Source organism: Lactuca serriola, chromosome 6 (assembly GCF_051521515.1).
Source record: "Lactuca serriola cultivar US96UC23 chromosome 6, Lser_US96UC23_V15, whole genome shotgun sequence".
NCBI classification, from domain to species: domain Eukaryota; kingdom Viridiplantae; phylum Streptophyta; class Magnoliopsida; order Asterales; family Asteraceae; genus Lactuca; species Lactuca serriola.
In genome coordinates, this window is record NC_136413.1 from 8,198,327 (window position 1) to 8,225,770 (window position 27,444).

A 27,444-nucleotide genomic window follows, 5' to 3' on the forward strand; every position below is an offset into this window, starting at 1 on the left:
TCAAAAGGCCACTAATAAGTTTTATAAGATAACTTTCATTTTAGCTTTTAATAAGCTATATAATTTGTCAAAGTTAAAAAAAATGTTTTTTATTTTGTAATTATAGAAATTTTCTTAAGAGATTAAATACTTTTTTATTTATCTTTTTATCTATATAATATTATATAATACGACGATAAATATCTTTAATTATTATTAATTGATATTTAAATTTATTAAAATATAATATTTATTATTATTTTATTTGGATAGAAAGATAATATATATATATATATATATATATATATATATATATATATATATAGAGAGAGAGAGAGAGAGAGAGAGAGACTCAAAAATTGGTGAAGACTGTGATGACAAATCGTTGTCGTTGGATTAAAAAACTAAAATGTCAAGATTTAAATTTATTTATCGTCAAAATCTCGCGAAATAATATAATATTTTTGTAATCATGTGAGACTTTGGTATTTTCCGACTTTTGAGGGTTAAAATGGAAAAGGAAAATAACAAAAAAAAAAGATAAAACTGCAAAATTGGTCCCCATGGTATTCAAAAAACTTTGGATAGGGTCCAAAAAGTTTTCAACTTGCATGGATGGTCCAAAATCAAGAATTTTGGATGAATTTGGTCCCAAAATCATGAATTTCCTATGAATTTGGTCCATGAAGCACTTGAAAGGACCGTTTTTCCCTTCTAATTTTTTTTTTGTATTTTTCCATATTTATTTTCATACTTTAATTGAAAATAAAAAAATGCTCACACACATACTCTCTCTCTCTCTCTCTCTCTCTCTCTCTCTCTCTCTCTCTCTCTCCCCCCCCCCTAATCGAATTTGGTCCCATCTCCATTCATATACACCTCTATTTTTCCGGCAACACCACAACTACCACCGATTATCACCTCATGTCCATTTCCTCCCTCTCTAGCTTCTCCCCTGTTCTCCACCTCATCCCCAAGTAGTTTTAGATATCGATGCCGCCTTCAACTATCACCACACTAAACCTGCCCCCTCTGCCATTTTCTTTTTCCCGTGACAACTAATCAATGAATTATTGTCGAAGAACATAACCCAACTCCTAAGCATCTGCGTCTTCCTCTGTACTCACGTTCCCATCTGATGAAGGTAAGACCAACAATTTGATTTCATATATTCCAATTTTAGGGTTTTCAAGTTCCGATTTTAAGGGTGTCAAGGTCCGATTTCATGGGTTTCAAGGTCCAATTTCAGATGATGAACATGAATATCTTTAAATGTGTATTTTATGGGTTTTAAAGGTCGGATTTCAGGGTTTTCATGCCCGATTCTGTGAAGGAAAATTGTGCTTGATGGATGGAGGTTCGTGTTTTCTCCTTCTGATAGGATTTGTTTTTGAAAAAAATACATCTAGGTAATAATTTTGTTTATGAGTGTGATGATTTAGTTTTAAACATAAACGAAAATGGAAGGACATATCTTTGTTGAATCTAGTTATTTTGGGATTCGATTATGAAACCAGATTTTGTTTTGCATAAAGATAATCGAAATGGTTTTCGAAGAAGATGATGATGAATATCTGGGATTTGAGCTGATGAACCTATGAGGAACGGTAGATTTTTTTTGTGAAGATCATCGATGAACATATGAAGATATATAGTGTTTCAACAAGAAGATGTGTTGTAAATGAAGATATATGGTTGATAATGAAAGATGTTATCAACCGTTGATGAGGAGCTCATTGTGTCAAACTATTATTTCATTGCAATCCAGGATTTTTTTTCATCTTATTTGTGTGTGTGTGAGAGAGAGAGAGAGAGAGAGAGAGAGTGTGGGTGGACTCATCCTTCTATTTTTCTTTTCTTTTGCTTTTTTAGTTATAAAACAGTTAAAACAAATAAAAAAATGTGAAAAATAAATAATAAGGGCAAAATACTCATTTCATATTTTCAAGGACCAAAACCAAATAAAATTCTTGATTTTGGACCTTCCATGCAAGTTGAAAACTTTTTGACTTCATCCAAAGTTTTTTGCAAACCACAGGGACCAATTTGACAGTTTTGTCAAAAAAAAAAAAAAAACGGTCAGCCTTCTACATCTTCTCTCTGCTCTATGTTACATAGTACTTTTATTCCACCAATTTTGTTTTTAGCTAAAAAAAATCATTGGAAAAAAAATCTTAATAAACCAAACTTTTTAAAATTTAATTCACTAATAAATGAACATAATCATGAAAATTTGAAATAAAAATTTATTTTTTTAGTTTCTATTTTTTTATTAAAACACCTAGAAAAAAAATCATAAAAATTTAAAGGATAATTTCTTCTCATTATTCTAGTGACTTTCTAAAAAGATTTTTTTTAAAATAAAATTTGAAGGTGTTTATTTTTTAGTTTTAAGAAATATTATTTTTATAAAATATAAAATATAAACGAAAACTTTTTTTTATCCAAATTCAAGAAAGCAAATGCTGGAGTGCTTAGTAATATATTTTAGTGAGTTTGTAAAATATATATATATATATATATATATATATATATATATATAGGGAAAGGATCAAATGAGAACACCTAAAAGGTTGAGAACGCGAGAACAACTATATTCATTTGTGATTCCATTTATTCATTTGTGGAGAAATGATAATTTTTACGCACAATCAATATGAATATGCTTTTTCTCTTCAATTGAAATTAAAGGCGTAAAAAGTTATCATTTCTCCACAAATGAATACATGGAATCGTAAATGAATATACTTTGTTCTCGCGTTCTCAACCTTTTTTGGTGTTCTCATTTGATCCTACTCCTATATATATATATATATATATATATATATATATATATATATATATATATATATATAAGGATACAAAAGTTTTGTTAAATGAGTTGAACTTTTTATAAAAAATAAGACCTGCAAATTTTTGTTCTCCGAATTAAAATTATTTTAAAGGTTTATCATATATCATATATTATGAAAGTCGATAGACGACAAGCAGACACTTGGTAATCCCAGTGAATGTGTACGCACCACTATCATGGTTAAGCCAATCACGACTCGGATAGGGAACAAATGTATGACCTACCAATCAACTCCACTATCCTGATCGGGGCTTGATATTTCTATCTCCACGAGTGGGATCCACGCCCAACACCCCACTATAAAAGACCATGTGCTTCCAACGGTAAAGAGGTTGAACCTACATTCTCTAAGTCTTACGCAATACACTCTTCTCTCTCTGAGATTGACTTGACCGTCAAAGCGCTCTCTCGGGACCTCCTTCCGGAGATCGGCTGATGGCCTATTTCCTGTTGTGATTTTAGATCTCCATCGGATCTCATCCAAACGAACTATCACCGTCATCCCAAAGGTCCAATATCAAATCATTGGTGTTATCTGATTGTTGAGACAACGATACTAAAAGCTTCAAACCCTAAACCTCGATTGCGGAAAACGACAGAGAAGGAGCTACTGGAAACATGATGCAAATCCATGTCCGACCAATGCCATCCCTTGACCCAGTCACTACTTAAACAAGTCGGACGACCACCCTTATCGTCGCATATGCTCCTACATCAGGAATGTCGATAAAGCAGTTATAGGTACCTCCATTCATTCCGATGACTGAACAACAGTCAACCCACAATAGCTTCACCCCAAACATGACACAAATACCAATTTCACTACTCTCCGGTAACTCACCACCGTTTACACCGCCACAGATAAGAATGAAACCTTACATGCATGCGCAACCAATACCGAATTTCCAACCGATCTACACAACACCGACGGCGCGACCGTCCTTGGCTGCACCATTCATAAGCATGGCAAATAATTCACAAAAAACGTTCACCTCACCAGTTCAGTTTGGTACGCCCTTTATATACTCCAACATACCATTTTAGAATGTTCATGCACAATCATTCCCAACATTCACCAACATGTTAAATAACGCACACCATCCAAATTTCTCAATATTCCAACAAACAACCTTTCCACAAAACCAAGTAAACAACCACGCAACCCCATCAGATCAACATACATCACCATTTGTACCAGAACTACATGAATATGACATGCCCACTACAACCAAACTCCCTCACCTAAAATATATAATGGAACAACTTGTCTAGATAGCCAAATAGATGCATACGAATGACACATGCAATCACTAAAGCTAGATACACGATTTTGGTGCACACACTTTCCAACCACCCTAGATGGAAACGCAGGGGTTTGGTTCAAAAATCTAGCACCAAATAGTATCCAAAGTTTCATGGAGTTGAAAGAATTATTCCTCACCAACTTCATGCAATTAAGAAAATACAGGGGGGGTGTACGAGAAATCATTGGTTATAAGCAACATGAAGGAGATTTGATAAGGGACCACTTCAAACGCTTTAATGAAGCCACACTATATGTTCCAGGGCAGAGCGACCATCTTGTCATTGGAGCCTTCACACATAGGTGCTGTTTGTTTTGGAAGTGGTTAAATGTCTTTTGTCTTTTTCCAATTTTGCGGAAGAAGACGTGCACTTGCGAAACGTCTACCCACCAGAAGGGAAAAGTGCTCAAAAAGTACTTTTGTAGAAAAACAAACGAGGCCATAGTCTTCTGCCTGGAACATTGTCCAAAAATTTTCTTGGGAAGATGCCGACGACCAGACATGAAATGAATGAGTGAGTCCAAAAATTCTTGCGACAGGAAGAAGGCACAATAGCAAAGGAAGCATATTTGAAGGCATCCACCTCCCAGAAGGGAAAGCCAAGGGACAACTATAACAACAACCAATCTAAGCGAGGTTATGGAAGCAGAAGAGGACTCTTCCACAGTCCCTATCAACCATACCAAAGGGATGACAGGCGACATAGGCCCCCGAACATACTGGCCATCAACGAAAAACCAAAAAACACCTAAAAATTTCTAGATAGGTCGCCTGATACGTCAAAATATTACGAGTTCCACAAACGTTCGTGGCAGCGATACAACCGACTGTAGCATCCTAAATAAAGAATGAGATGAATGCATCCGTCAAGGGGAGCCCAAAGAAATAACCAGAACTCTAAGGGAACGAAACAACACAGTCGAGCTAGCAGCCAGACCAATCAAAGAAGAACTAAAAATCACAGAAAAAAGGTCAGAGATACTCGCCATTCGGATCCAGCATCAAACAAAAGTGCCAAGAACAACCATATTAACCCCAAAGGGTACAAATCTATAGTTCTCACCACACGAATATGTTCCCCCGAATTGGGGGTGAGATAACCCTCTAATAGTACAAGCTCGAATAAAAAATAACACAATCCACAAAGTTTACATCAACGGAGGAAGCGTGACATATATCATGTTCAAACATTGCTTCAGACAATTCCCCTCCCCTAATGGAGGGATATGATGGAACCATCACCAGGCATATTAGCAGGCTTCACAGGACATAATGTCACACCATTAGACACGATCATCCTACCTTTCTCACTAGAATATGAGAATAATGCAATAAGGAAGACAATATTACTACACTTCATCATTGTTCGAGCAGCATCCAAGCACAACATAATCCTTGGATGAACAATAATTCTTCGATTTGGAGCTGTTGCACCAACCGTTCATGGCTTTATCAAATCCCCCACAAGAATAGGCATGGAAAACGCAAGGGCCATCATGAAGAAGCCCCTTGAGTGCAATCAAGTTATGAAACCCTAAGAAATCACAAAGGGGCGAAAAGCGACAAAGGGAAGAAGAACCAAAAATGAAAGATGTGATACACAGAGATACCTAGATCAGAAGGCTGGAATAGGTTCTACACCGCCCTACCAGACAAGAGGAAAACTACTCAACCTGATACGAAAATACAAACACGTTTTCGCATGGGAACAAACAGACAAGGTTAGGATAAGCCGAGAAGTGATAGAGCACAATATGAATGTCAAACCTGGCAGCACGGTAGTAAAACAAAAAATGAGAGGCTATGCTGGAGACCAAAACAAAGTAATAAACATAGAGGTAGACAAAATCATCCGAGCAAGCATTCTCAGGGAGGCCATCTTTCCCTCCTAGATAGCCAACCCAATCATGGTTCGAAAACACAACGAAAGCTGGAGAATGTGCATAGACTACACAGATCTCAATAAAGCTTGCCCAAAAGATTACTACCAGCTCCCCAAGATAGATCAGAAAGTAGAGTCGCTGGAGGGTTTGAAATGGAAATGCTTTCTGAACGCATACAAAGGATACTACCAGATATGGATGCAAAAGGAAGACGAAGATAAAATAACATTCTACACTAATCATGGAGCTTTCTGCTATCAAAAAATGCACATCAGACTCAAGACTGCCAGGGCTGCCTACCAATCATTGGTCGATAAGATTTTCCAAAACCAAATTGGACGAAGCGTTGAGGTATACGTCGAAGACATGGTCATAAAAAGCAAGAACGAAACGACTTTGTTACGAGATTTTGATGAAACTCTTAAAACGTTAGAGAAATCACAAATGAAGCTAAACCCCACGAAATGCACATTCGTGACACAAGAAGGACAACTCCTGGGCTACTACGTCACTAGGGAAGGAAACACAATGTAACACCGCGAAATTTCAAGCAATTTTTTATTTAAATTTTTAGTAAAAACATTTCATTTTCAAATAATTCCAAAATCATGTATCCAATATTTCCACAAAACACAATACATACTCCATATCCCAAGATCTCAAAAACATATCATCTGCAAGTGTTTACCGATCATGCCGACGCGTTCCCACGATCATCACTAGTACCTGAAACACATAACAGACAAATGGTAAGCATAAATGCTTAGTGAGTTCCCTAAAATACCACATACAACACCTACGCCTTTCCAGGCCATAACTCTATAGGATCTTCCGATCCAAGTGTCTCAGGGGATTTCCATCCCATAAATCTGTTGACCTTCCGGCCCATACTCTATTGACCTTCCGGTCCATATCATCATACTCATATCATAACATATCACATATATAACATGCATCACATAAACATCATACACATAAGACCTTTCGGTCACACATAATCACCCCATCGGGTATGGCATAGTGAGAAGAGTCACCTCGCTTGATGTCGGATAATCACTCGTGCTCGATTCCCCGACCTATCTTCCTCCTATATCATAATTACATCTCTAATTAATACTTTCATGGCTTAGTTTGACTAATGCTATTAAGTCAACACTAGTCAACCCTGGTCAACGGTCAACCTTTGACCCGACTCGTCGAGTATTGCATAGACTCGTCGACTCCATACGTGAACTCGAGTCCTTTGAATCCTTTCTGACTCATCGAGTCACTCACCCAACTCAGCGAGTCATCCACTGATCTGAGTCACGGGACAACCCGCTCCGACTCGTCGAGTCTGCTCATGGACTCGGCGAGTTCATTTCATGCACAACCTCAAAAAACCTTCTGAGGCCAGATCTATTCCTCTAATCCCTAGATCTAACCTTCTGAATTTCAATAATCACATAAAGTCTTTATCTTGATGCACATGCAACATCTATATGACCATATATGATGATTTAGCCCCAAATACCTTAACCTAAAGTCATAACCTCCATTGTTCTTCATAAAGCCTGATGAGTAAGGATCTCTGGACCTCTATGGATCCAGATCCAAAGCCTCATCACTAGAAAGGGACTATTTGGACATCAAATCAGCCTAGCAAAGGGCACAAGAAACCCTAAATCCATATACTCTTCATAAAACAGAAGAAGAGCCGAATTAATACCTCAAATGCGATGATCTAAACTTCAAATCCACAGAATAGCAACCTCCTTTGCTTCCTCTCGGCTAGGACCTCCTTCTTCTTGCTAAACAATACCACAAAGGTCAAGAATGGCTTCCTTTCTCTCTTAAGACGCTCAAGCACTCTAGGGTTTCTCTCTGTGGACTGGTAGCCGCAAATGAAGGCCATAAGGGCCTTTAAATAGGCCCCAAACCCGAGAAATTAGAGTTTCTTTCGTCAGATCTGAATCGGAGAGTCACTCCATTGACTCGTCGAGTCCCCTCATTAACCACGTCATCCAGTCGCGACCAGACTCAACGAGTCTAAGCACCAACTCGTCGAGTCACCTTACATAATTAAAGAAATACAACATAAATCAATATACCTGGAAAACTGGGTGTTACAATTCTCCTCCACTAGAATCAGACTTCGCCCTCAAATTCTCGCTCAACAAATAACTCTGGATACTGCTCACTCATCTCTAACTCCGGCTCCCAAGTCAGCTCGGACCCCTTCCGATGTTGCAACTGGACTTGAACCAATGACACCTCCTTGTTTCTCAAAACCTTGATCCTCCTATCCTGAATCACGATCGACCTCTCAACATAGTTAAGGCTCGCATCCACTTGAATGTCCTCTAATGGAACCACTGCCAACTCATCGGCGATACACTTCCTCAACTGAGACACGTGGAAGGTATCATGAATCTGACTCAAGTCCGCAGGTAGCTCCAAACAATACGCTACCCTGCCCACCCTGGCGGTCACCCTGAAAGGACCAATATACCGAGGCCCCAACTTGCCTCTCTTCCTGAATCGAATCACACCTTTCCAAGGTGAGACTTTCAGGAGAACGAAATCACCCACCTGAAACTCGAGCTCTGACCGCCGTCTATCCGCATAACTCTTCTGACGGCTCTAGGCTGTCAGCAACCTCTGTCTGACCTGCTGAATCTGCTCGGTGGTCTGTAGCACTATCTCCGTGCTACCCATCACCCGCTGCCCTACTTCTCCCCAGCAAATGGGAGTCCGACACCTCCTCCCATATAACAACTCAAAAGGAGGCATACCGATGCTCGAATGATGGCTGTTGTTATAGGAAAACTCATCCAAAGGCAGATACGTGTCCCAACTCCCTCCAAAATCCAATACACGCGTGCGAAGCATGTCCTCAAGAGTCTGAATAGTCCGCTCACTCTGACCATCGGTCTGAGGGTGATAGGCAGTGCTGAAATGAAATCTCGTACCCAACTCCTCATGAAACTTCTTCGAAAACCTGGAAGTAAAACGTACATCCCGATCCGACACAATCGAAATCGGTACCCCATGCCGAGACACTATCTCCCTCACATACATCTCTGCCAACTTCTTCGTAGAAGAACTCTCACTGATAGAAAGAAAGTGGGCACTCTTCATCAGTCGATCCACTATTACCCAAATCGCATCGACACCCCTTGGGGTTCTGGGTAACTTGGTGATGAAATCCATAGAGATCTGTTCCCACTTCCACTGGAGAACCTCGAGTGGCTGCAACTTACCATGCGGACGCTGGTGCTCGGCCTTAACCTGACGACAGGTTAAGCACCTCTCTACAACCCACGCTACATCCCTCTTCATGCATGGCCACCAATAATCTCTCTTCAGATCCAAATACATCTTGGTGGCCCCGGGATGGATCGAGAACCTCGATCGATGCGCCTCCTGCATCAAGATGCTACGTGTCCCACCAATGAACGGCACCCAAATACGACCCTGAAATGTCATAAGCCCTCGGATATCAGTAACAAACTCAGATGCTTGCCCATTCACCTGCTCTTTCTTACGGTTCTCCGGTCTCACAGCCTCGGCCTGGGCCTCTCGAATGGCATCCAACACCGGAGTCATCACGGTCATCCTCATACACATACCTCGGATCAGGGCACTCTCTTCCCTCCGACTCAGGGCATCAGCTACCACGTTCGCCGTGCCCGGGTGGTACAGGATCTCACAATCATAATCCTTTACCACATCCAACCATCTCCTTTGCTTCATGTTCAAGTTAGGCTGATCCATCAAATACTACAAACTCTTGTGGTCCGTGTATATGGTACAACGAACCCCTTACATATAGTGGTGCCAGATCTTAAGGGCGAACACTACTGCCCCCAACTCCAGATCATGAGTGGGATACCTCACCTCATGAGGCTTCAGCTGCCTTGATGCATACGCTATCACATGCCCCCTCTGCATAAGCACCACGCCTAACCCAAATATCGATGCATCGCAGTAAACCACAAAATCAACAACTCCTTCTGGAAGGGATAACACCAGGGCTTCACACAACTTTTGGCGAATCGTCTCAAACGAGATCTGCTGCTCTGGACCCCATGAGAATGCAACACCCTTCTGGGTCAACCTAGTGAGTGGAACTGCAATCTTGGAGAAATCCTCGATAAACCTCCGATAATAACCCGCCAATCCCAGAAAAATCCTGATCTCGGAGGCTGACTTCGGCACCCCCAGCTCATCACTGCCTCAATCTTGGCCGGATCGACCAAAATCCCATTCTGATTAACGAGATGCCCTAGGAACTGGACCTCCCGTAACCAAAAATCTCACTTGGAGAATTTGTCATAAAGCCTCTCCGATCTCAACACTCCGAGGACCTCCCTCAAATGCTCCTCATGCTGCTCTCGGGATCTAGAATACACCAGAATATCATCAATGAACACAATCACAGATCGATCCAGCATCGACCTGCACACCCGATTCATGAGATCCATGAACGCTGCCGGCGCATTGGTGAGCCCGAAAGGCATCACCATGAACTCATAGTGCCCATAACGCGTTCTGAACGCCGTCTTCTGGATATCCTCATCACGCACCCTCATCTGATGATATCCAGACCTCAAGTCTATCTTGGAGAACCAAGATGCCCCCTACAACTGATCAAATAAATCATCAGTCCTTGGCAACGGATAACGGTTCTTGACCGTTACCTTGTTCAACTCCCGGTAATCAATGCACATCCGGTGTGAACCATCCTTCTTTTTGACAAAAAAGATCGGTGTTTCCCAAGGTGAGCTACTCGGCCGAATGAACCCCTTCCCCAACAGCTCCTGAAGCTGTGAGGATAGATCCAGCATCTCTGGCGGTGCAAGGCGATAAGGTGCCTTAGCAATAGGCGCGGCTTCGGGAATCAAATCGATGCGAAACTCCACCTGCCTCTCGGGAGCCACACCTGATAACTCCTCGGGAAATACATCCGGGAACTCACGCACTATCATGACATCATCAACTAAACTTGGCCTCTCAACGGTCTCCCGTGTATCCATCACATAGGCTACGAACCCCTTGCAGCCCTGCTGCAAACTCTGCCTCGCTCTGGCAGCCAAACAGAATGCTGACCCACAACGAATTCCCTCACCATAAACTGTCAGCACTCCCTCACTAGGATCACGGATCGTCACCAGCTGCTGCACACAGTCTATTACCGCCCCAAATTGGCTCAACCAATCCATTCCCACGATAACACATACGTCCCCCATCACAATTGGAACCAGATCTATCGGAAACCCAACTCCGAAGATCTCAAGCATACACCCCCGAATCACATCCGTGGCATACACTGTTCGCTCGTCAGCTATCGAAACACGTAGAGGTCGACTCATCACCTCTCGTTGGATACTGATGTGCCTACTGAATGCTAATGATACAAATGACCGACTCACACCCGAGTCAAATAACACCAATGCAGGTACATAATTTGCAAGGAAAGTACCTACGCATAACATAATATGAATACAACATCTCATCACAACATAAATAAATAAGAACATAATACATACCAGCCACGATGTCGGGTGCTGCACGGACCTCCTCCGCTGTCAGCTGAAAAGCTCTCCCTCGCGCCTTCGGTGCTTTGGCCTTCACAGGACGACCCTCAATAGCTCGTGAAGCAGCAGGGGTAGACCCATGCGGCGTCCCATGCGCTGTCCCCCTCAACTGTGGACACTCGACCTTCCGGTGTCCGGTCTGGTTGCAATGAAAGCAAACCATAAACTCCTTGGGACAATCCTTGGCGACATGCCCCTCCTTGCCACACTTGTAGCAAGCACCAGAACGATAAACCCCATCATGCCCCTTGCCGCACCTCATGCAAGTGCGGCCCTTCTGGCCCCCAGATCTCGAATCGGTGGGCTTTCCCCACTTGGCTGCCGGCTGAGACTATGCCGACCGCTTATCCCTACTCTGTGACTCGGCCTCCTCCCTGGCCTGAGTCTCCAGCTCAATCTCCCTCTTCCGGGCATTTTCCTGGAGCTCAGGAAATGTTCGGTATGATGAGTTCGCCACGAACTCCCGAATGTCTCTCCTCAGAATGCTCAGGTATCGGATCATACATGCATGCTCGGTCGACACGTGCTCAGGGAAAAACAACGCCCGCTCATGAAACATCCTCGTAATTACTGTCACAGACTCAGTCCCCGGCTTGAGGGTCAAGAACTCCTAGGCCAAACGTTCCCTTTCCACAGGGGGAATGTAATTGCCTCGAAACATCGCAGTGAACCTCTCCCAGGCCATTGCTGAAATCTCCGAGAAGTAAGATGTGCCGTCACAAACTTCCACCAGTCCTTCGCTCCTAAGCGAAGCTGGTTCAGCGCAAACTGAACCCTCAAATGCTCTGGACAAAAACAGGTGTAGAAGCATCCCTCAATGTCAGATATCCATCTCATCGCAACAATCAGATCCTGTTTCCCATCAAACTCGGGTGGCTTCGTGTTGCTAAACTCCCGATACAGCAACGAGTCACCCCCTTGCGGCTTGGCAGCAGCGACAGCTGCAGTGGCTACAGCGACAGCTGCAGTGGCTGCAGCGACAGCAACATCAGTAAGAGCAACATACCGCTCATCAAAGGTCTCAATCAGCGTGGTCTTGATAGACCCGGACATCTCTGGTATCTCAGCCCTGATGGCAGCAGCCACCTCATCATGAATCATCTGGCGGAGCTCCTCATCACTCACTCCTCCTTCGCTAGTCCCCGATCTGTGGCGTGTCCCAACCATGATGTCTCTGAAATACAACATAAAATATCAGGGACTCGCTCGCGTGTACTCGCACTCGTTAACCCAAACCTACTTGATTCCTAGTACCCTAAGGATTTCTACTTGGACTGCACACTGGTCCGGTGTTTCCAGTAGTACGGGCCCAATACTACCTTCCACACCGCACCAGTATTCATCCCAAGTCATCCTCCAAGGATCCCAAGTCACAAGTACTCTATCTCTTACAACACATAAGCTACCCTTCGGTAGACTATCATAACACCTCACTGCTACCTACTCACTCTAAGACATCACGGCAACATAAATCTTCCTAGGCTAAGGCATCACAATTCAGACCACTCTAGTCCTAATATGAATACCTAGCCTACTCTAGCATGCATCACACATTACAACATATCTCATAACACATAATGTAAGGGTAATTTGGGAAATCACCGTTCGGGCGCTGGCTGATCATACACACTACTTCCTTGCGTATCTTTCAAATTCCTTTACTCTTTAGAAAAATTGTTTATTTTATGAAAATCTCTCTTAAATCCTCGGTTTGAGTTCAAATACGCCCGAAGGTGAATCCGAATCCCTCAAACCAAGGCTCTGATACCAATTTGTAACACCGCAAAATTTCAAGCAATTTTTTTTTATTTAAATTTTTAGTAAAAACATTTCATTTCAAATCATTCCAAAATCATGTATCCAATATTTCCACAAAACACAATACATACTCCATATCCCAAGATCTCAAAAACATATCATCTGCAAGTGTTTACCGATCACGCCGACGCCTTCCTACGATCATCACTAGTACCTGAAACACATAACACACAAATGGTAAGCATAAATGCTTAGTGAGTTCCCCAAAATACCACATACAACACCTACGCCTTTCCAGGCCATAACTTTATAGGATCTTCAGATCCAAGTGTCTCAGGGGATTTCCATCCCATAAATCTGTTGACCTTCCGGCCCATACTCTGTTGACCTTCCGGTCCATATCATCATACTCATATCATAACGTATCACATATATAACATGCATCACATAAACATCATACACATAAGACCTTTCGGTCACACATAATCACCCCATCGGGTATGGCATAGTGAGAAGAGTCACCTCGCTTGATGTCGGATAATCACTCGTGCTCGATTCCTCGACCTATCGTCCTCCTATATCATAATTACATCTCTAATTAATACTTTCATGGCTTAGTTTGACTAATGCTATTAAGTCAACACTAGTCAACCCTGGTCAACGGTCAACCTTTGACCCGACTCGTCGAGTATTGCATAGACTCGTCGACTCCATACGTGAACTCGAGTCCTTTGAATCCTTTCTGACTCACCGAGTCACTCACCCAACTCAGCGAGTCATCCACTGATTTGAGTCACGGGACAACCCGCTCCGACTTGTCGAGTCTGCTCATGGACTCGGCGAGTTCATTTCATGCACAACCTCAAAAAACCTTCTGAGGCCAGATCTATTCCTCTAATCCCTAGATCTAACCTTCCGAAGTTCAATAATCACATAAAGTCTCTATCTTGATGCACATGCAACATCTATATGACCATATATGATGATTTAGCCGCAAATACCTTAACCTAAAGTCATAACCTCCATTGTTCTTCATAAAGCCTGATGAGTAAGGCTCTCTGGACCTCTATGGATCCAGATCCAAAGCCTCATCACCAGAAAGGGACTATTTGGACATACAATCAGCCTAGCAAAGGGCACAAGAAACCCTAAATCCATATACTCTTCATAAAACAGAAGAAGAGCCGAATTAATACCTCAAATGCGATGATCTAAGCTTCAAATCCACAGAATAGCAACCTCCTTTGCTTCCTCTCGGCTAGGACCTCCTTCTTCTTGCTAAACAATACCAAAAAGGTCAAGAATGGCTTCCTTTCTCTCTCAAGACGCTCAAGCACTCTAGGGTTTCTCTCTGTGGACTGGTAGCCGCAAATGAAGGCCATAAGGGCCTTTAAATAGGCCCCAAACCCGAGAAAGTAGAGTTTCTTTCGTCAGATCTGACTCGGAGAGTCACTCCATTGACTCGTCGAGTCCCCTCATTAACCACGTCATCCAGTCGCGACCAGACTCGACGAGTCTAAGCACCAACTCGTCGAGTCACCTTACATAATTAAAGAAATAGAACATAAATCAATATACCTGGAAAACTGGGTGTTACACACAACCCAACCCAAGCAAGATTAAAGACCTTCGGGAAACCAATTCCCCCATAAATGTATAAGATATATAGGGGTTGAATGGAAAGATAACAAAACTTGGACGCTTCATCTCGAAGTGGCCCGAGAAGGCCATGCCATTATTCCAAACCCTAAAAGAATGTGTAGATAAAAACAATTTCAGATGGGCAGAAAAAGTAAAGCACTCATTAGACAGATAAAGAAATCCCTCCAAAAGCTCCCAACGTTGGCTAGGCGAAACACTATCCATATGTCTAGCCACTTCCCAAGAGGTCATCAGTGCAGTCCTCGCAGTAGAAAGAGATAGGAGACAATTGCCAATCTACTTTCTCAACAGACACTACTAGGACCAGAACTAAATTATTAAATATTGGAGAATTTGGTCCTATCTCTAATTCATGCGGATAGAAGGTTACATAGATACTTCCAAGCAGATCACATCGAAGTCCTCACTATTTTGCTCATCCGCTAAATCTTATCCAAACCAGATAATTCCAGCCGACTGGCTAAGTGGGCAATCGGACTCGGTGAACACAATATCGAGTATAGACCATGGTTAATCATAAAGCACATGACCTAGTATATTTCTTGATGGAATTTACTACAACAGATAAGACACAAAAAACAAGTTATGTGGAAGTTGGACAAACAAAACCTTTGAAAGAAGAAGCAACATATTGGACCCTACATACCGATGGTGCCTGCAACAAGGAAGGACCAGGAGCGGGATTGGTATTAAAAATACCAACGGGCGAAGAAGTTACGTATGCATTACATTTTGATATACATACATCCAATAACGAGGCAGAATATGAAGGCTTGTTAGCAGGGATGTGCCTAGCAAAAAAATAGGGGCAGAGGCAATGTAAGTGCTAAGTGAATCCATGCTGGCAATAAATCAAATCAACAAATTCTATGAATTGTGAGATGGAAGAATGCAAAAATATGTAAAAGTAGTAAAATATCTAGCTGAAACCTTCAAGCATTTCACCCTTAAACAGATAAGTAGATCCGAAAACAAGCGGGTAAATGCACTAAGTAAGTTGGCATCAACATCATTTGACCATATGTCGAAGAAAAAAGGTACTCATCGAGATCCTCCCAACAAGAAGTATCGATAGACAAGAAGTCGTCGTAATGAGAACAGACCAACCAAATTGGATGACACCATACTTTGACCACTTGCTGAATGGAATCCTCCCAAACAACGGAGTAGAAGCATGGAAGATAAAAAAAAATCAAATCACCCAAGTATACCATTCACAACAGAACGTTATATAGAAAAGCTACCTTGCACCATGGCTAAAATGTGTAATACAACAAGAAGGAAAGTCCATATTACAAGAAATACATGCAAGAGAAGTGCGCATGCATGAAGGGGCCAGAGCACTAGCCGGAAAGATTTTCCACCTCAGAATCTACTGGCAAAAAATTTACAAGGATGCAGTCGAGATCACGAGATGATGTAAAGAATGCCAGACGTTTACACCAACATAGAACTTACCGGCAGCTCTGCTAACCAGCATGTCTAGTCCATGTCCTTTACACAAATGGGGAATAGACATTGTGGGACCTTTCCCAAAAGCCCTAGGTAAAGTCAAGTTTCTAGTTGTATCCATTGACTACTTCAAAAAGTGGATAGAAGCAGAACCAATAGCAACAATAAACGGACGTTGCATGATCAAATTAATGTGGAAGAATATTCTGACACGATTTGGAACCCAAGGACACTTGTCAGCAACAATGGTCTACAGTTCACTGCAAACCCTCTCAGGAAATGGTGTGAAGAACATAACATACAACAACGATTCACTTCCGTGGCTCATCCTCAAGCCAATTGACATACAAAGGTATCTAACAGGACCCTAGTAGCTAGAATCAAGAAATGTTTGGGCAAAAAGAAAGGTAAATAGGTAGACAAAGTCCCCACGATGTTATGGTCATATAGGACCACTCCCCATGTCAGAACGGGACAGACATCATTCAAATTTGTATATGGCATGGAAATAGTTCTACCACAAGAACTGCTCATAGAAACCCCCTATATACTATCTTTCAATACCGAAAAGAACGTTGAAGATCTTCAAATCAACCTCGATCTAATAGAAGAGAAACGCTACATGGTAGCACTCCATCAAATAGTGTACAAAGCAAATATTGAAAAGTACTACAACAAAAGGGTAAAATAGCGAGCATTCAAAATAAGCGAACTGGTGTTGAGGAAAAATGAAGCCAGCCACGACAAACCAAGGAACAAGCTAGGAACAACCTGGGAAGGCCCCTACAAAGTTTTGGAATCTAGAAATACCCATTCCAAGGACTTGGAATGTCCAAAACCTGAGATGATTTCACTACTGAGAAACATGCAACAAGAATGAGGGCACAAGACCCCCTCCTCTTTTTTCCTTTCATTTATTATGATGTTTTCCATTCAAAAGCATGTAAGAAAGGAATGAATGATCACCCTCTCCTCCCGATATGAAATCAATGATGAATTTCATAGAACTAAAGTGCACACTTATAAATTCACATGTGACAAATAAGCGGAAAACAGTTCCAAATACCCTGGCTTTGACCTGCCTTAAGTCTAGAGGCTAAATGCCCCGACATACTTTCTATAATAAAAAACGATCCAAAAGCCCTTGGCTTTGAAGTGCCTTAAGTCTGGAGGCCAAATGCCTTGACCTACTTTTAATAACGACAAACGGTTCCAAATCCCCTGGCTTTGATCTACCTTAAGTTTGGAGGCCAAATGCCTCGACCTATTTTCTAGTCTGGAGGCCAAATGCACCGACCTACTTTCTATGATGGAAAACGGTTCCAAAGCCCCTGGTTTTGACATGCCATAAGTATGGAGGCCAAATGCCTCGACTTACTTTCTATAACAACAAACGGTTCTAAAGTACCATGGCTTCGACCTGCCTTGATTATTGAGAACAAATGGCTCGACTCACTATTCCAAACTGAAAAATTGTCTCAAAAACACAATTCAGACCCATTTCAGGACAAGAAAAAGAAAATTATCGACTCAACTAGCATGAGAATCCCCAAAGGTCTACCAAGATCTAGTATTCCATGCAATCAACAACCCGTCTTATCAACTTATCAAACAAAGAGCCAACTGGAACAAATGAAAAAACGAAAATCAATGAGGATTCATGCAGTTCAAGTGTAAAATCCGTAAACCAAGCAACAATTCTAAAATAACAAGCAAAAACATGTCAAGATGGCTAAACCAGCCTAATACCCAATGTCGTAACCAAAGTAAAAGCATAACAAAGATAAGAAAATTAAGAGGGACCGACACCACCAGGAGCTTGCACCATCTGCTTTAGCCTATCCTCATCCAATCTCTCCAAATCAAGCACATACATATGTTGGAATAGTGTCTAAGGCTGCAACTATATTAGGCAAGTACTTGACCCGGTTGTGCATGGTCTTTTTGGGTTACCTTCACCATAGCAACTTGACAGGATGATTTATCAAGAGAGAGTAAATATTATTAATATATTATGGGAATAATATAAAGAATAATATATTGTTATTTGATTAATATAAGTCATAGAATTAATTGGAATTAATTTGGTGACTTAAAGAGATTAATTAAATAAAGGGGGTATAAACTGTCAATTGTTTGATAGTTAAGATTTAGACTGTAAATCCATATAGATATACAAGGGACGGATTCTAGAAGCTAGGATAGCTTCAAAATCGTCCAAGGGGTTATCTATGGAATGGATTTGGATAGCCTTAAGAGAAGATTATCCAATTAGGGTTTAGATTGTAACCCTTAAGGAGTCTACAAGTATAAATAGATCCCATGGGCAAGGGAAATCAACACCTAACCTAAAGTAAGAGAACCCTGGCCGATTTCCTCCCCTCTCCTCTCTCCTAAGTCATCTTTCTTGCTATTGGTGTTTGTAAGCCATTAGAGGAGTGACAATTGTGACTCTAGAAGCTCCAAGACAACAAGATCAACAAGGAATTCAAAGGTATGGTTCTAGATCTGTTTCAATGTTGTTATTTAACCTAATTAGCCATTAGAAGTCTTGGATTCAAAGCATGTTTAATTAGAAATCCTAGATCCAAGCATTAGGGTTTTGCATGCGCACATAGGAAAGTTCTTATGGCTAAAACCCATCAACATATAGTACAGTGATACAAAAGTATCTAATGCTTCATCAACCTCCCCCTCATGGTCAACACCATCCCTCGACACATCTTCCAACCTACCACCACCACCAACCAATTCTTTCGCCTCCTGCATCTCCACAACTTTTCCAACAGCAATACATGCATCATGAAAATTATTTATACCATAACGAAACTCAGGACTTTCGAAGACATGATGAACCACTCCAGCCAACCATTCCTTCATTATCCACTAAATTTCACGTTACAAAACCCCTAAGAACACAAACTTCTCTTCCACAACTGGATCTTTTTTTCGCCAAATCCTTCTCAAGGCTCTCCAACCGGATGCTTAAACCTTCATTTTCCTGTTTCAACTGGCCAATTGTAACACCTAAAGCAAGTTTATCATGTTTAAGACCTATCACACACTTCTCCAACACCTTTTTCTCCACGACAACGATACTAAGCTGCAAGGCATCCCCCTCAAACTCGTAAACCTTCTTCTATAACACAGTATTCTCAGAATGAAGCACTTACATTTCCTTCATCATATGGGCATGATCACGATCAACAACCAAGAACTGCTAAAGACAGTTAGCACCTTTAGCAACAAAACTAGTACTTTGAGTTGAAGCAAAACAAAATGACCCAACAAGATCAAAGAGGGAGTAATTAGCCATTTCAGATTAAGTGCCATGCAGAAACGCATTCTTGGAAAAATCAATTGCAGATTCAAACAAGGGAAGACAAGGATCGTTCTTTATAGACCAGGAAGGAGAAAACGTCGCACCATTGGAGCCCCTATTTTACTAGCACCAATAGTTGGAAATTCATCATGCCCAAAGCGCAAAAGACGAAACCCCTCCTTTATACTACCTTGTTCACTCCCAACTCCTAAATGCTCTGAAGTTTTGAACACAACTACCGACTCAGACCTAACAACGTTCTCTCATAAACAACTTTCTCCATATTTCCGTCGTCAGGAATATCAATTACCTCATTTTGAACATTGACAACATGAGAGCTTCCTCTATCTAATTTTCGTGGATGCAGATGTCGTACGAGCACCAGACCCACAACATCCTGACCACTCACACTTTGCCAAGATGCTTTACGCTTGTTTACGAAAGGAAGAACCCCTTCTTTGTTATCCTCCACGACCTCTTCCTCAAGAGACTTGTTCCTTGAAGACTCAATACCAACATCAACACTAAGAAAATCAATTGAAGCATGCAGTAAGGGCTCTATAGTGGCACAACACCGCTCATCGTCTTGAATGCCAGATGCTCGGGCAATAAAAGCTTCATTACAGAAAGGGAAAGAAGGTAACACCCTATCACTGAGATCCACCTCTCGATACCGGAGACTCCCCATCCACTTCTTAGCCAGCACGTCCATGAAATCAATCCTATTCTTGACACCTGCATACCAAGAATAGATTTACATACGTATATATATATATATATATATATATATATATATGTATGTATATATATATGTATATATATATATATATATATATATATAAAGGAGGAGGGGGGGGGGGGAAAGAAGGGAAAAAATGGAACATGATTAACAGAATCAAGAGAAACCTCTCAACGTAACATAAAACTCCGACGTCTTTCCACGAGGCCTCCATGACATACTCATCCCAGCCCCAACAAGCACATACTCTGGGAAGTCATCAGCCACAACATGAAAAGAAAACAAAGAATCCTAGCCATCTGCTCGTTGTCTGAATAAAGGTTAAAGGATTGGTCAAACACAAAAGTCGAATACCGCTCCATGAGCCCTACGCGATCAATATTAACCCAATAATAGATATTTGCCCAGTTCTTTGGCTAATTCTTCTACTCGGTCACTAGAACCTGACTATGCTTATGAACAACGAACATATAACTCTCATCGGAGGAAGCAACATCGAAACGAAAAAAATGGCGAAAGACCCAACTATCAGGGTTAATCCCATTAGAATGATAAAGCATCTCAAAAGCAACTACTTTGTTTATACCATTGGGTACCAACTAATTGATGTAAACCTTGTGTTTATGGAAAACTTCTCAAAAGAAATCTGACATCGGAAGATGATACCCGGCATCAAAGTGTTTCGCATATGAACCGAATTTACCCTCGGGAGGATTGATAAAGGTAGCGTGTTCACCGGGAAAAGTGACACCATCTTCTGGCTAAAAGTCGTATCTCTCTTGAAGAGTAGCAAACTGATCATGGGTTAGGGCGATGCTAATCGGAGATTCCTTAACAAAAAGAAGAATAAACTTAGAGAGACAAAGAGCAATAACAAGGAAAATTGAATAGGCAAGAATTATATAGGCACAAAAGGGCGGGAAATTCGAAAACCGTAATAATAGCTGCTAACGTCATGACTGGAAACCATTGTAATGTGTACTCAAAAATACAGAAGCCAGACGTAATGGTACATGGCATTAAATGCTAGTCCCACCCATTGCGAATCATCATACCTATGTGACAATAGATTTGAAGCATTTTCCGACGAACACAAGGTTTCTGCTTCGAGCGTTTTCCGTGGATGTACTTTGGAGCTATTCGGGGAGATCTACCCGATTGACCTGATTCTCATCCCTATGTGAGATGTATACGTGACTGTAGGGATGGATTGGCTGAGTAGATTTGAAGCCATGATTGATTGTGAGAGGTAGCTTCTGGTGGTTCGAACCCCAAGTGGGGACGAATTGACCATTTATGGTGAGGGTACCCGGGTTGGTTCAACTTTTTGTTTGACTGCTAGGGCTAGGCAGTGTCTCTAGCATTGATGTTTAGGTTATCTCACATATGTGGTTGGCACTCGAGTTGAGGGGAAGAAGTCAGTTTCAGATGTTCCAGTGGTTAGGGAGTTTCCAAATGTCTTTTCGGATGATCTTCTCGGTGTGCCTTCAGTGAGGTAGGTGGAGTTTAGGATTGATCTGATCCCTGATGTGGCCCCGATTTCTAAGGCATCGTATCTGCTCACACCATCTTTGTGGCATCCCCATTTTCATGGCAAGAAATGACCGATTTGTTTATGTTTTATTTTCAAATCATAGTAACTTTTTAAAGAAAAATGTTGTGGAATTTGTTCCCAGAAAAACATTATAAATATGTTATCAAAACATTTCCAAAGAAATGTATTTTATTTATTTTAAAACTTTGGGATGTCAATGTCAATATAGAAATATAAGCATCAACATAAATTACATTCATTTACACTAGTGATCTACATCTCTTTAATCTCTCGATGTAGTGCATCTTTATATCGACACCTGTCATACAAATAAACTGAGTGGGTCAGGTTGGGAAACCTGGTGAGTACATAGGGTTTTCAACCCACAATAATATAGTTACTATGTTTAAACATCAAACAATCAACCCAATTACCCATCCCCATTATCTTCTTTACTCTTAAGGATCTACCCTAAAAATCAGCTACTCTTTATTCATTCATTCCTAAGGAATAGGTACGAAGTCCATCGTGGCCATGGTTTATACAACAAGCACTAAATCCATATCTATGTGTAAGATGAAAGTAACTATGTACTCACTTGATAAGATGGTGATTCCAACTTGAACAACGCTTCGCTTCTTAAAAATATGATTTCCTTTGACGAAACCGGGAGGGTTGCTTGAAAACCGGGTTTTGCGCAGGAAGAGTTTTAAACCGAAAAACTCTTTTTATCGGAGCCTTCGGGAACTTCGGGGCTTTCTTCAAGTGCTAGGGAAGTTTCCTATGCTTTTGGGGATGTTTAGGGAGGTTTAGAGAGGGAGTAGAGAGGGAAAGAAAGGGTAAAAAGTGTGAAAAATGAAGGAACTCTCGGGTGGTATTTATAGGATGAAAAAGTGCCTAAATTGTCGAGTTTTTTTGGTCAACTTGTCGAGTTCTGACCCCCAAAATCATCGAGTTCCTGTTCAACTCGTCGAGTTGGTGCCATGTTTCGTCATCTAGTGGGGAGAAAGCAATGGTTGAGATTGCGCCACGTCACCCACTTCGCTGCAGCACCCTTACGACTTCTAAACCCCGTAACATTCTCATACGAGTTCTGTTTTTGACTTTCTTTATATCCACGCGTAGGTATTGACAACATATACAATTCTCCTTTTGACTCCATCGGCTAATTCTCAACAGATTTTAAATTTAACGGTATGAGAAGATTACAATATTTAACGACCGTGTAAAATTCATAACTTCTACATACAGACTCCATTTTCGATTGTGTTTTTATTGTTGAACTCCTATTAACGAGATCTTCAATTCTCATTTAGGTTGTGTGGGCTAAAAATCGCTCGATCTAAAATTCAAACTCCAGGCTGTACACTGCTATGCCAAATCTTAGAAAATTCATAACTTCCTCATACGAAGTCAGATTTGGACGTTCTTTTTATGCACGCTCTCAGTTTACGTATACCACGACTTTTATTTAGATTGGTAAGGCTAAAAAGCAATTTATCAAAAACTCACTTTTTACGTCACACAACGTTGTGCCGGTTTTGTCGCGAAACTTCGACAAGTCATAACTTCTTCGTTATAAATCGGATTTTGGCGTTCTTTATATTTTCGGAACCCTTGTTACGACCACTACAACTTTCTTCATAAATACCGGGTTTATCTAACATTTTATTTTTGACGCTTATTTTCATTCTTAATTTATTATATCATTATAAATAAGTATAAAACACATAAATTCACATAATTCACATAATTCACATAATACTCAAATAATTCTTTTTATTACTTCAAAATGAGTTACATTTGTTGACCCTTACTATTACATCATCGTATCAATGCTTAGCCTCGAAACACAGACGTTACAACTATAGATGCAGGAGTAGTCCTCTCAGCTCTATGAGCTATTAGGCAAGTAGTTTATCCGACCAAACACTTCACCCTGGGGAGCACTAGGGATGAGCAACTGGACAGAGGAACCGGTAACGGAACCGGAACCCGATGGAACCGCTCGGGCCGGGACCGGGACGATATTCTTGTGGATCTTTGGAACTGGGAACCGGTAGAACCGGCAAAAGCTGGAACTGTATGTTGCTATTTCTTGATGATTGGTTCCAACATTGAAGACACGAAAAGAACCGGTAGGAACCGGTAAATGGTAGAACCGGAACCGGTATAACCGGTGGTCCAGTTCGATTCTTAATTTCGGCCGACTTTGGTTTCCGGTCCGGGTTCTGTTCGGGTCGGTTCCAGCCGGGTCGGTTCCTTTGCTCATCCCTAGGGAGCACCGATTTTATTTATGAAGAAGACCGGTGGTGCTCATCGAATGTGCATATATTCCCAAGAGTTAAATAAGTTAATGGTGAAGAACCGTTACTCACTTCTGAGGATTGATGATCTTTTTAATCAGTTGCAAGGTGCGTCTTGTTCCTCCAAGATTGATTTGAGATCGGGTTACCACCATATGAGGGTCAGAGAGGAGGATGTTGAGAAGAGAACTTTTCGGACTCGGTATGGGCACTATGAGTTCGTGATAATGTCATTCGGTCTCACCATGAGTTCATGGTGATGCCAATCGAATCGTGTCTGTGAGGGAGAAATGATCAATAGAGAGAGAATCCGTAGCTTTATACTATGTTAGAATTAAGAAAATACTTGTTAGGGTTTCTATGTATTCAATTTTTTTAAATAGTACAACCAGTATAATTTTAATTAAATAAAAGACCCTCAATATATACACACAATATATAGCCTATACTAAAAAAGATATAATTTAAAACTCTTCACCAGTCTTCTAAAAACCTAGAAAGGTATATCATCATTCTTTTGGAAGTGGAAATTAATAAAACCACATATAGATTGAAAAATATAATGAAATTTAAACTAATAATTAACAATGAAATTAGACTTTCGTGTAGTTAGATTTAGGTGATGTTTATTTTGTTTTGAAAAAAAAAACTCTCTTTTGAAATTAGACTTTCTTAGAGATATCTTCTAGATAAAAAAATAAAAAATGTATATATAAATAACTTAATACACAAACAAATGCACAAACCATGTTTTTTTTTCTGTTACATTTTTCATACACATGTAATCTTTTTTTTTCCTTTTTTTTATTTAATATAATAAAAATAATAAATAACTTTATTTGTTTTCTTATTAGAAAACCTAGAATTGTATATTTTTCAAGTCATTTAAATAACCGCCTAATTTACTCAATGCCTAAATGTTGGGTTTTCGATATTTTGCCAATATTTTTATTTATTTAATTATTTGATACACATAAATAAGTCTAATTAAATTCCTATAAACATTTACTTGTTTGATGGACATGGTAATGTAACGGGTCGAGAATATATCATTAAGTTCAGAGATGAAATTGTTTAATAGTTAATACAAAATATTGAAGGAACAATTTTTTTTTAAAATATATATTATTATGGTTGTATGAATTATTTTTCAATATTATAAAGCTAGAAATTATTAAATTTCAGTGTTGAAAAGTTCTTTAAAGTTAAAAAAAAATAAGTTTATTTATATTTTAGATCATAGACCTTTAACATATCATTATACAACCACAATAACATTGAATGAATGTTTATAGGTATATGAATAAGTTAAGATACAAACAAATGCACACACACCATGTTTTTTATGTTTTTATTTTCAAGTCATTTAAAAAACTGACTAATTTACTCAATGCCAGAATGTTGAGTTTTTTTTTTTAATTTTAATTTTTATTTATTTATTTTTATTTTTTTTATATTTAGCCAATATTTTTATTTATTTAATTATTTGATACAAATAAATGAGTCTATTTTAAATTCTTATAACCGTTTACTTGTTTGAAGGACATGGTAGTGCAGCGGACCGATAATACATGACTAAGTTTAGGGATGAAATTGTTTAGTAATTAATACAAAATATTGAATGAACAACGTTTTTTTTAAAAAATCGTTATTGTGGTTGTATGAATTATATTTCAGTATTGTAAAGCTAGAAATTATTAAATTTCAGTGTTAGAAAGCTCTTTAAAGTTAAAAAAATCAATTTATTTATATTTTAGATCATAATCAAGAGGACCTTGGCCTACAGCCTGCCTGGACTCCCTCACAAGATCTATAGGGTTCCTGGACAGCTCTACCGAGCCTACTGTCTATTGGACCGGTTCGTAAGGCCAACAATAATTCGACCGCTCCCTTAGGCCTATAGTATGATTGGACACCTTCACAAGGTCTATAATACATTGGACCCCTCGGGTATTTAGACCTACAACACAACACACGAGCGCCTCAACCAAACAACATGCATAGAAACAAACAAACAAACAATAGCCAACAACACATGCAATCATCACATATCTTGTAACGCACACGTTTCTCGCAAGACAACTAATAAGATTATATAATAGTAAGGCTCAACAATTGTAACCTATTTGATATAATAAATGAAAATTTTGTGAAGACTACGTGTTCAATGTGTAAATATTTGTAGTATACATGCTTATAACGAAATATTAAAATAAGAAAAAAAAATACACGTCTAAAAAGAATAATAATTAGGACGAATATTGTTGACGAAAGTTGAAGTAATCGTGACAAGGATTCCAGAGATATATGGAACGCTTAATCTGTTGGAGTTTCGCGTTCGACTTGATATGGCTATGGATATCGTAAATAATGAATTGGAGATAGATCGGTTTTTAGCCTTATTGATCTAAATGCAAGTCATAGTAGTCATTAAACCGAAAACATGCACATAGAGAACGTTTAAATCTGACTTCATTAGAGGAACTTATGATTTTTTTCTAAGATTCAACATAACAGTATACAGCTCAGAAATCGAATTTTAGATTGATCGATTTTTAGCTGAAATGATCTAAACGATAGTTGAAGATCTCGTTGATAAGAGGTCAACGATATAAAGACAGTTGGAAATGGACGTAAGATGAAAGAATTATGAACTTTAATACCCTAAGACTATAAAAATATAACTTTAAAAATAAAGCCAAAATTAGCCGACGAAATCTAAATGAAAGCTGTAGATTTCGTCGATAGGTACACGTGTATATAAAACTTGTTGATAACGGAGCTCATATGAAGAAGTTACGAGTTTTCTAAGATTTTATAAAAATCAGCACGCACAGATAAGATGCACGACGCGCATTGACAATCCATGAGACTGTGACACGTGTTGCCACTAGATGAACGCCACATCACCACCCCCGATAGGATAGGCAGTGGGCCCCGACAGGTTGCGCGACATGCATTTCTTTTTCGGGCTATAAATACTCACCTCAGTATAAGATTCTGTCCTCACACCCCTACGACCTTTCTCTCCCGATGTTCTTCCACTTATTGCCATTTTACTGTAGTTTCTAG

The 27,444-nt window shown here is 40.1% G+C and overlaps 1 long non-coding RNA gene across 2 annotated transcripts; it reads left to right on the forward strand.

Moving 5' to 3' along the window:
• The first annotated feature begins 827 nt into the window (after positions 1-827).
• Positions 828-1,764, forward strand: LOC145059389 (uncharacterized). Of its 2 annotated transcripts, none has more exons than XR_013686755.1 (2): positions 828-1,388; positions 1,515-1,764. It is a non-coding gene; the product is annotated as an uncharacterized LOC145059389 (long non-coding RNA). The 2 variants fall into 2 exon arrangements; XR_013686756.1 differs by having other exon boundaries at positions 828-1,336.
• Positions 1,765-27,444: the final 25,680 nt, after the last annotated feature.